This window comes from Callithrix jacchus, chromosome 1, assembly GCF_049354715.1.
Source record: "Callithrix jacchus isolate 240 chromosome 1, calJac240_pri, whole genome shotgun sequence".
In the NCBI taxonomy this organism is placed as follows: Eukaryota; Metazoa; Chordata; class Mammalia; order Primates; family Cebidae; genus Callithrix; species Callithrix jacchus.
In genome coordinates, this window is record NC_133502.1 from 81710436 (window position 1) to 81722625 (window position 12190).

A 12190-nucleotide genomic window follows, 5' to 3' on the forward strand; every position below is an offset into this window, starting at 1 on the left:
CTGTGTGTTGAATGCACACATTGAAGAACGTTCTGTTAGGTAGCTCCGTTTTGGTTTTAGAAGCAGATATTTCTAAATACAGCGTTTGCTCCCATTCACTCTGGAATATCCAAACGCAGCACCTAGAAGAAACGTGCTTCTCACTCTGTATCTAACCGCAGATTCAGCTCCCTGAGTTCAGCGAACAGACAGCAGAGCAGTCTGAAATACGCTGTCGTTTTGTGTTTCAGACGGACATTTACAGCTATTTCTTAAATGCTTGGATGTGGCTAAACAAATGCGATTTCTGCTTCTGTACAGAAATTGTATCAAAACTGCTGCAAACACACATCAGTTTTACTCTGTATGTTCAATGCACACATTGACGACCGTTCTGTTATTTAGCTCCGTTTTGGTTTTAGAAGCAGATATTTCTCAATACAGCATTTGCACGCATTCACTCTGAAATATCCAAACGCAGATCCTAGAATAAACGTGCTTCTCACTCTCTGTATCTTACTGCAGATTCAGCTCCCTGAGTTGAGCGAACACACAGCAGAGCAGTCTGAAAGACGCGGTCGTTTTGTGTTTCAGACGGAAATTTACAGCTATTTCTTAAATGCTTGGATTTGGCTGGAAAAATGCGATTTCTACTTCTTCACAGAAAGGGTTTACAAACTGCTGAAAACACACATCAATCTACCTCTGTAAGTTGAATGCACACATTGAAGACCGTTCTATTTGGTAGCTCCGTTTTGGTTTTAGAAGCAGATATTTCTCAATACAGCGTTTGCTCCCATTCACTCTGGAATATCCAAACGCAGCTCCTAGAAGAAACTTGCTTCTCACTCTCGGTATCTAGCTGCAGATTCGGCTCCCTGAGTTGAGCGAACTCACAGCACAGCACTCTGAAAGACGCGGTCGCTTTGTGTTTCAGACGGACATTTACAGCTATTTCTTAAATGCTTGGATGTGGCTGGAAAAAGATGATTTCTGCTTCTTCACAGAAAGGGTTTACAAACTGCTGCAAACACACATCAGTTTAACTTTGTAAGTTGAATGTACACATTGAAGACCGTTCTATTAGGTAGCTCCGTTTTGGTTTTAGAAGCAGATATTTCTCAATACAGCGTTTGCTCCCATTCACTCCGAAATATACAAACGCAGCTCCTAGAAGAAACGTGCTTCGCACTCTATCTTACCGCAGATTCAGCTCCCTGAGTTGAGCGAACACACAGCAGAGCAGTCTGAAACACGCCGTCGTTTTGTGTTTCAGACGGACATTTACAGATATTTCTTATATGCTTGGATGTGGCTGGAAAAATGCGATTTCTGCTTCTTCACAGAAAGGGTTTACAAACTGCTGCAAAGGCACATCAGTTTACCTCTGTGAGTTCAATGCACACATGGAAGACCGTTAGGTTAGGTAGTTTCGTTTTGGTATTAGAAGCAGATATTTCTCAATACAGCGTTTGCTCGCATTCACTCTGAAATATCCAAACGCAGCTCCTAGAAGAAACGTGCTTCTCACTCTCTATCTAACCACAGATTCAGCTCCCTGAGATGAGAGAACAGACAGCAGAGCAGTCTGAAAGATGCGGTCGTTTTGTGTTTCAGACGGACATTTACAGCTATTTCTTAAATGCTTGGATGTGGCTGGACAAATGCGATTTCTGCTTCTTCTCAGAAAGTGTTTACAAACTGCTGCAAACACACATCAGTTTAACTCTGTAAGTTGAATGCACACATTGAAGACCGTTCTGTTAGACAGCTCCGTTTTGGTTTTAGAAGCAGATATATCTCAATACACCGTTTGCTCGCATTCACTCTGAAATATCCAAACGCAGCTCCTAGAAGAAACGTGCTTCTCACTCTCTGGATCTTACCGCAGATTCAGCTCCCTGAGTTGAGCGAACACACAGCAGAGCAGTCTGAAAGACGCGGTCGTTTTGTGTTTCAGACGGACATATACAGCTATATCTTAAATGCTTGGATTTGGCTGGAAAAATGCGATTTCTGCTTCTTCACAGAAAGGGTTTACAAACTGCTGCAAACACACATCAGACTACCTCTGTAACTTGAATGCACACATTTAAGATTGTTCGGTTAGGTAGCTCCGTTTTGGTTTTAGAAGCAGATATTACTCAATACAGGGTTTGCTCCCATTCACTCTGGAATATCCAAACGCAGCTTCTAGAAGAAACGTGCTTCTCACTCTCGGTATCTAGCTGCAGATTCGGCTCCCTGAGTTGAGAGAACACACAGCACAGCAGTCTGAAAGACGCGGTCACTTTGTGTTTCAGACGGACATTTACAGCTATTTCTTAAATGCTTGGATGTGGCTGGAAAAAGGTGATTCTGCTTCTTCACAGAAATGGTTTACAAACTGCTGCAAACACACATCAGTTTAACTCTGGAAGTTAAATGCACACATTGAAGACCGTTCTATTAGGTAGCTCCGTTTTGGTTTTAGAAGCAGATATTTCTCAATACAGCGTTTGCTCCCATTCTCTCGGGAATATCCAAACGCAGCTCCCAGAAGAAACGTGCTTCTCACTCTCTGTATCTAACCGCAGATTCAGCTCCCTGAGTTGAGCGAACACACAGCAGAGCAGTCTGAAACACGCGGTCGTTTTGTGTTTCAGACGGACATTTACAGCTATTCCTTAAATGCTTGGATTTTGCTGGAAAAATGCGATTTCTGCTTCTTCACAGAAAGGGTTTACAAACTGCTGCAAACACACATCAGTTTACCTCTGTAGGTTTAATGTACACATTGAAGACCGTTCTGTTAGGTAGCTCCGTTTCGGTTTTAGAAGCAGATATTTCTCAATACAGCGTTTGCTCCCATTCACTCTGGAATATCCAAACGCAGCTCCTAGAAGAAACGTTCTTCTCACTCTCTGTATTTAACCGCAGATTCAGCTCCCTGAGTTGAGCGAACCCACAGCAGGGCACTCTGAAAGACGCGGTCGTTTTATGTTTCAGACGGACATTTTCAGCTGTTTCTTAAATGCTTGGATGAGGCTGGAGAAATGCGATTTCTGCTTCTTCACGGAAAGTGTTTACAAACTGCTGCAAACACACACCAGTTTAACTTTGTAAGTTGAATGCACACATTGGAAACCGTGCTCTTAGGTAGCTCCGTTTTGGTTTTAGAAGCAGATATTTCTCAATACCGCGTTTGCTCCCATTCACTCTGGAATATCCAAACGCAGCTCCTTGAAGAAACGTGATTCTCACTCTCTGAATCTATCCGCAGATTCTGCTCGCTGAGTTGAGCGAACACACAGCAGAGAAGTCTGAAAGACGCTGTCCTTTTGTGTTTAAGGCGGACATTTACAGCTATTTATTAATTGCTTGGATTTGGCTGGAAAAATGCGATTTTCGCTTTTTCACAGAAAGAGTTTACAAACTGCTGCAAACACAGATCAGTTTAACTCTGTAAGGTGAATGCACACATTGAAGATCGCTCTGTTAGGTAGCTCCTCTTTGGATTTAGAAGCAGATATTTCTCAATACAGCGTTTGCTCCCATTCACTCTGGAATATCCAAACGCAGCTCCTAGAAGAAACGTGCTTCTCACTCTCTGTATCTAACCGCAGATTCAGCTCCCTGAGTTGAGCCAACCCACGGCAGAGCAGTCGGAAAGACGCGGTCGTTTTATGTTTCAGACGAACATTTACAGCTATTTCTTAAATGCTTGGATGTGGCTGGAAAAATGCGATTTCTGCTTCTTCACATAAAGGGTTTACAAACTGCTGCAAACACACACCAGTTTAACTTTGTAAGTTGAATGCAGACATTGGAAACCGTTCTCTTAGGTAGCACCGTTTTGGTTTTAGAAGCAGATATTTCTCAATACAGCGTTTGATCCCATTCACTCTGGAATATCCAAACGCAGCTCCTTGAAGAAACGTGATTCTCACTCTCTGAATCTATCGGCAGATTCAGCTCGCTGAGTTGAGCGAACACACAGCAGAGAAATCTGAAAGACGCGGTCGTTTTGTGTTTAAGGCGGACATTTACACCTATTTCTTTTTTTTTTTAATTTTTTATTGGATTATAGGTTTTGGGGTACATGAGCAGAGAATGCAAGACAGTTGCGTAGGTACACACATGGCAGTGTGCTTTGCTTTTCTTCTCCCCTTCACCCACATTTGGCATTTCTCCCCAGGCTATCCCTCCCCACCTCCCCCTCCCACTGGCCCTCCCCTTTTCCCCCCAATAGACCCCAGTGTTTAGTACTCCCCTTTCTGTGTCCATGTGTTCTCATTTTTCATCACCCACCTATGAGTGAGAATATGCGGTGTTTCATTTTCTGTTCTTGTGTCAGTTTGCTGAGGATGATGTTCTCCAGATTCATCCATGTCCCTACAAACGACACGAACTCATCATTTCTGATTGCTGCATAATATTCCATGATGTATATGTGCCACATTTTTCCAATCCATTCTATTATCAATGGGCATTTGGGTTGATTCCAGGTCTTTGCTATTGTAAACAGTGCTGCAATGAACATTCGTGTACATGTGTCCTTATAGTAGAACGATTTATACTCTTTTGGATATATACCCAGTAATGGGATTGCTGGGTCAAATGGAATTTCTATTTCTAAGGCCTTGAGGAATCGCCACACTGTCTTCCACAATGGTTGAACTAATTTACACTCCCACCAACAGTGTAAAAGTGTTCCTTTTTCTCCACATCCTCTCCAGCATCTGTTGTCTCCAGATTTTTTAATGATCGCCATTCTAACTGGCGTGAGATGGTATCTCAATGTGGTTTTGATTTGCATCTCTCTGATGACCAGTGACGATGAGCATTTTTTCATATGATTGTTGGCCTCATATATGTCTTCTTTCATAAAGTGTCTGTTCATATCCTTTGCCCACTTTTGAATGGGCTTGTTTGTTTTTTTCCTGTAAATCTGCTTGAGTTGTTTGTAAATTCTGGATATCAGCCCTTTGTCAGATGGGTAGACTGCGAAAATTTTTTCCCATTCTGTTGGTTGCCGATCCACTCTAGTGACTGTTTCTTTTGGTGTGCAGAAGCTGTGGAGTTTCATTAGGTCCCATTTGTCTATTTTGGCTTTTGTTGCCAATGCTTTTGGTGTTTTGTTCATGAAGTCCTTGCCTACTCCTATGTCCTGGATAGTTTTGCCTAGATTTCCTTCTAGGGTTTTTATGGTGCCAGGTCTTATGTTTAAGTCCTTAATCCATCTGGAGTTAATTTTAGTGTCAGGTGTCAGGAAGGGGTCCAGTTTCTGCTTTCTTCACATGGCTAGCCAGTTTTCCCAACACCATTTGTTAAACATGGAATCCTTGCCCCATTGCTTGTTTTTGTCAGGTTTATCAAAGATTGTATAGTTGTATGCATGTTGTGTTGCCTCCGGTGCCTCTGTTTTGTTCCATTGGTCTATATCTCTGTTTTGGTACCAGTACCATGCTGTTTTGATTACTGTAGCCTTGTAGTATAGTTTGAAATCCGGTAGTGTGATGCCCCCCGCTGTGTTCTTTTTGCTTAGAATTGACTTGGCTATGCGGGCTCTCTTTTGGTTCCATATGAAGTTCATGGTGGATTTTTCCAGTTCTGTGAAGAAAGTCAATGGTAGCTTGATGGGGATAGCGTTGATTCTGTAAATTACTTTGGGCAGTATAGCCATTTTCACAATATCAATTCTTCCTAACCATAAACATGGAATGTTTCTTCGTCTGTTTGTGTCCTCTCTGATTTCGTTGAGCAGTGGTTTGTAGTTCTCCTTGAAGAGGTCCCTTACGTTCCTTGTGAGTTGTATTCCTAGGTATTTTATTCTTTTTGTAGCAATTGCGAATGGCAGTTCGCTCTTCATTTGGCTTTCTTTAAGTCTGTTATTGGTGTAGACGAATGCTTGTGATTTTTGCACATTGATTTTATATCCTGAGACTTTGCTGAAGTTGTTTATCAGTTTCAGGAGTTTTTGGGCTGAGGCGATGGGGTCTTCTAGGTATACTATCATGTCGTCTCCAAATAGAGACAATTTGGCTTCCAGCTTTCCTATTTGAATACCCTTTATTTCTTTTTCTTGCCTGATTGCTCTGGCTGGAACTTCCAGTACTATATTGAATAGGAGTGGTGAGAGAGGGCATCCTTGTCTAGTGCCAGATTTCAAAGGGAATGCTTCCAGTTTTTGCCCATTCAGTATGATATTGGCTGTTGGTTTGTCATAAATAGCTTTTATTACTTTGAGATACGTTCCATCGATACCGAGTTTATTGAGGGTTTTTAGCATAAAGGGCTGTTGAATTTTGTCAAATGCCTTCTCTGCGTCAATTGAGATAATCATGTGGTTTTTGTTTTTGGTTCTGTTTATGTGGTGAATTACGTTGATAGACTTGCGTATGTTGAACCAGCCTTGCATCCCCTGGATGAATCCTACTTGATCATGATGAATAAGTTTTTTGATTTGCTGTGGCAATTGGCTTGCCAATATTTTATTGAAGATTTTTGCATCTATGTTCATCATGGATATTGGCCTGAAGTTTTCTTTTCTCGTTGGGTCTCTGCCGGGTTTTGGTATCAGGATGATGTTGGTCTCATAAAATGAATTGGGAAGGATTCCCTCTTTTTAGATTGTTTGAAATAGTTTTAGAAGGAATGGTACCAGCTCCTCCTTGTGTGTCTGGTAGAATTCGGCTGTGAACCCGTCTGGACCTGGGCTTTTTTTGTGAGGTAGGCTCTTAATTGCTGCCTCGACTTCAGACCTTGTTATTGGTCTATTCATAGTTTCAGCTTCCTCCTGGTTTAGGCTTGGGAGGACACAGGAGTCCAGGAATTTATCCATTTCTTCCAGGTTTACTAGTTTATGCGCATAGAGTTGTTTGTAATATTCTCTGATGATGGTTTGAATTTCTGTGGAATCTGTGGTGATTTCCCCTTTATCATTTTTTATTGCATCTATTTGGTTGTTCTCTCTTTTATTTTTAATCAATCTGGCTAGTGGTCTGTCTATTTTGTTGATCTTTTCAAAAAACCAGCTCTTGGATTTATTGATTTTTTGAAGGGTTTTTCGTGTCTCAATCTCCTTCAGCTCAGCTCTGATCTTAGTAATTTCTTGTCTTCTGCTGGGTTTTCAGTTTTGTTCATCTTGCTCCTCTAGCTCTTTCAATTTTGACGATAGGGTGTCAGTTTTGGATCTCTCCATTCTCCTCATATGGGCACTTATTGCTATATACTTTCCTCTAGAGACTGCTTTAAATGTGTCCCAGAGGTTCTGGCACGTTGTGTCTTCGTTCTCATTGGTTTCGAAGAACTTCTTCATTTCTGCCTTCATTTCGTTGTTTACCCAGTCAACATTCAAGAGCCAGTTGTTCAGTTTCCATGAAGCTGTGCGGTTCTGGGTCGGTTTCTGAATTCTGAGTTCTAACTTGATTGCACTATGGTCTGCGAGGCTGTTTGTTATGATTTCAGTTGTTTTGCATTTGTTGAGCAGTGTTTTACTTCCAATGATGTGGTCAATTTTAGAGTAGGTGTGATGTGGTGCTGAGAAGAATGTGTATTCTGTGGATTTGGGGTGGAGAGTTCTGTAAATGTCCACCAGGTTTGCTTGCTCCAGGTCTGAGTTCAAGCCCTGGGTATCCTTGTTGATTTTCTGTCTGGTTGATCTGTCTAGTATTGACAGTGGAGTGTTAAAGTCTCCCACTATTATTGTGTGGGAGTCTAAGTCCTTCTGTAAGTCATTAAGAACTTGCCTTATGTATCTGGGTGCTCCTGTGTTGGGTCCATATATGTTTAGGATCGTTAGCTCTTCTTGTTGTATCGATCCTTTTACCATTATGTAATGGCCTTCTTTGTCTCTTTTGATCTTTGTTGCTTTAAAGTCTATTTTGTCAGAGATGAGAATTGCAACTGCTGCTTTTTTTTTGCTTTCCATTTGCTTGGTAAATCTTCCTCCATCCCTTTATTTTGAGCATTTGTGTATCCTTGCGTGTGAGATGGGTTTCCTGGATACAGCACACTGATGGGTTTTGGATTTTTATCCAATTTGCCAGTCTGTGTCTTTTGATTGGTGCATTTAGTCCATTTACATTTAGGGTTAATATTGTTATGTGTGAATTTGATACTGCCATTTTGATGCTAAGTGGCTGTTTTGCCTGTTAGTTGTGGTAGATTCTTCATTATGTTGAAGCTCTTTAGCATTCAGTGTGATTTTGCAATGGCTTATGCTGATTGATCCTTTCTATACGCAGTGCCTCTTTTAGGAGCTCTTGTAAAGCAGGCCTGGTGGTGACAAAATCTCTGAGTACTTGCTTGTTCGCAAAGGATTTTATTTTTCCTTCACTTCTGAAGCTCAGTTTGGCTGGATATGAAATTCTGGGTTGAAAGTTCTTTTCTTTAAGAATGTTGAATATTGGCCCCCACTCTCTTCTGGCTTGTAGTGTTTCTGCCGAGAGATCTGCTGTGAGTCTGATGGGCTTCCCTTTGTGGGTGACCCGACCTTTCTCTCTGGCTGCCCTTAGTATTTTCTCCTTTATTTCAACCCTGTTGAATCTGACGATTATGTGCCTTGGGGTTGCTCTTCTTGCGGAATATCTTTGTGGTGTTCTCTGTATTTCCTGCAATTGAGTGTTGGCTCGTCTTGCTAGGTGGGGGAAATTTTCCTGGATGATGTCCTGAAGAGTATTTTCCAGCTTGGATTCATTCTCTTCGTCCCCTTCTGGTACACCTATCAAACGTAGGTTAGGTCTTTTCACATAGTCCCACATTTCTTGGAGACTTTGTTCATTCCTTTTTGCGCTTTTTTCTCTGATCTTGGTTTCTCGTTTTATTTCATTGAGATGGTCTTCGACTTCAGATATTCTTTCTTCTGGTTGGTCAATTCGGCTATTGAAACTTGTGTTTGCTTCGCGAATTTCTCGTATTGTGTTTTTCAGCTCCTTTAATTCATTCATATTCCTCTCTAAGGTATTCATTCTTGCTATCATTTCCTCGAATCTTTTTTCAAATCTTTTTTCAAGGTTCTTGGTTTCTTTGCATTGATTTAATACATGATCTTTTAGCTCACAAAAGTTTCTCATTATCCATCCTCTGAAACCTAATTCCGTCATTTCGTCACAGTCATTCTCCGTCCAGCTTTGCTCTTTTGCTGGTGAGGAGTTTTGTTCGTTTCTAGGAGGCGAGGTGTTCTGGTTTCGGGTGTTTTCCTCTTTTTGCGCTGGTTTCTTCCCATCTTTGTGGATTTGTCCGCTGGTCGTCTGTGTAGTTGCTGACTTTTCGTTTAGGTCTCTGAGTGGACACCCAGAATGTTGATGATGAAGTATTTCTGTTGCTTGGTTTTCCTTCTACCAGTCTATCCCCTTCGCTGTACGACTGCTGAGGTCCGCTCCAGACCCTGCTTGTCTGGGGTGCACCTCTAGTAGCTGTGGCACAGCGAGGGATGCTACCAGTTTCTTCTTCTGCTCTCTTTGTCCCAGGATGATGCCTGCCTAATGTCAGTCTTTTGGATATAGAGGGGTCAGGGATCTGCTTGAGGAGACAGTTTGTACTTTATAGGGCTTCAATTGCTGAGCTGTGCACTCTGTTGTTCATTCAGGGCTGTTAGGCTGCTATGTTTTATTCTGCTGCAACAGAGCTCATTAAAAAACCCTTTTTTTTTCTCAAATGCTCTGTGTTGAGGGGTTTGTGCTTTATTTTTGGATGTCCGATAAGGTGTCCTGCCCAGCTAGAAGGCAGACTAGCCACTGTTAGGCAGCCGAGGCTCCGCCCTGCTCTTGTGTGATTCGCGCTGTTCCTGCCGTCTCTGCTGTGGTCTCCACCAAGCCCTGTGGCGGAGTGTCTTCGTTGTAGCGTGTTGCCTCAGCAACGGCAGGCTGCGTCAGCAGTGGGCGTGTATCTAAGTAGGGACGAGTTGCCTCGGCAACGGCTGGCTGCGTCAGCAATGGGCGTGTATCTCAGTTGGGGCGGGTTGCCTCGGCAACGGCTGGCTGCGTCAGCAGTGGGCGTGTATCTCAGTTGGGGCGGGTTGCCTCAGCAATGGCTGGCTGTGTCAGCAGTGGGCGTGTATCTCAGTTGGGGCGGGTTTCCTCAGTAGTGTTGGACGCCCCTCCCCCACAGAGCGTCTCGGACCGTCTTCTTGGGAAAGTTTGAAATTGCGGTTTTGTTCGTCCCACTGGGTATCCCAATCCCTGCAATCCCCTGGGCTGGCCTACTGTCCATGTCTCGTTCAGTCTCAAGACCAGCGCTCTCAAGTCTCAGGTTGCCGGTTCAACAGGGCACCCGGACAAGCGCCCCCTTTTGGGATTGCTGGGTAGGGCCGGCCGCCCCCGACCCGGTGGCCGGCTTCGCCAGGCAGACCTACTGCATGGCGTCCCGTGTCTTTTTTATACTTGGGAGTTTCCCCGTTCTGTGGGCAACAAAGATCAGTCTGGAAATGCCGCTCTGACTCACCGTTTGCGGATTCAACGAGAAGAGCTCCAATCCTGGGTTGTTCTCACAGCGCCATCTTGAGTCCTCCCCCACTACAGCTATTTCTTAATTGCTTGGATTTGGCTGGAAAAATGCGATTTTCGCTTTTTCACAGAAAGAGTTTACAAACTGCTGCAAACACACATCAGTTTAACTCTGTAAGTTGAATGCACACATTGAAGACCGTTCTGTTAGGTAGCTCCGTTTTGGTTTTAGAAGCAGATATTTCTCAATACAGCGTTTGCTCCCATTCACTCTGGAATATCCAAACGCAGCTCCTAGAAGAAACGTGCTTCTCGCTCTCCGTATCTAAATGCAGATTCAGCTCCCTGAGTTGAGCGAACACACAGCAGAGCAGTCTGAAACACGTGATCGTTTTGTGTTTCAGACGGACATTTACAGCTATTTCTTAAATGCTTGGATTTGTCTGGAAAAATGCGATTTCTGCTTTTTCACAGAAAGAGTTTACAAACTGCTGCAAACGCACATCAGTTTACCTCTGTAACTTGAATGCAAACATTGAAGACCGTTCTGTGAGGTAGCTCCGTTTCGGTTTTAGAAGCAGATATTTCTCAATACAGCGTTTGCTCCCATTCACTCTGGAATATCCAAAAGCAGCTCCTAGAAGAAACGTGCTTCTCACTCTGTATCTAACCGCAGATTCAGCTTCCTGAGTTGAGCGAACACACAGCAGAGCAGTCTGAAAGACGGGGTCGTTTTCTGTTTCACACGGACATTTACAGCTATTTCTTAAATGCTTGGATTTTACTGGAAGAATGCGATTTCTGCTTCTCCACAGAAAGGGTTTAAAACTGCTGCAAACGCACATCAGTTTAACTCTGTACGTTGAATGCACACATTGAAAATCGTTCTGTTAGGTATCTCCGTTTTGGTTATAGAAGCATATATTTCTCAATACAGCGTTTGCTTTGATTCACCCTGGAATAACCAAACGCAGCTCCTAGAATACATGTGCTTCCCACTTTGTATCAAACCACAGATTCAGCTCCCTGACTTGAGAGAACACACAGCAGAGCAGTCTGAAAGACGCGGTCTTTTTGTGATTCAGACGGACATTTACAGCTATTTATTAAATGCTTGAATTTTCCTGAAAAAATGCGATTTCTGCTTCTTCACAGAACGAGTTTACAAACTGCTGCAAACACACATCAGTTTACCTTTGTAAGTTGAATGCACACATTGAAGACCGTTCTGTGAGGTAGCTCCGTTTTGGTTTTAGAAGCAGATATTTCTCAATACAGCGTTTGCTCCCATTCACTCTGGAATATCCAAACGCAGCCCCTAGAAGAAACGTGCTTCTCACTCTGTATCTAACCGCAGATTCAGCTCCCTGAGTTCAGCGAACACACAGCAGAGCAGTCTGAAACACGCGGTCGTTTTGTGTTTCAGACGCACATTTACCGCTATTTTTTTTTTTAATTTTTTATTGGATTATAGGTTTTGGGGTACACGAGCAGAGCATGCCAGACAGTTGCGTAGGTACACACATGGCAGTGTGCTTTGCTTTTCTTCTCCCCTTCACCCACATTTGGCATTTCTCCCCAGGCTATCCCTCCCCACCTCCCCCTCCCACTACCCTCCCCATTTCCCCCCAATAGACCCCAGTGTTTAGTACTCCCCTTTCTGTGTCCATGTGTTCTCATTTTTCATCACCCACCTATGAGTGAGAATATGCGGTGTTTCATTTTCTGCTCTTGTGTCAGTTTGCTGAGGATGATGTTTTCCAGATTCATCCATGTCCCTACAA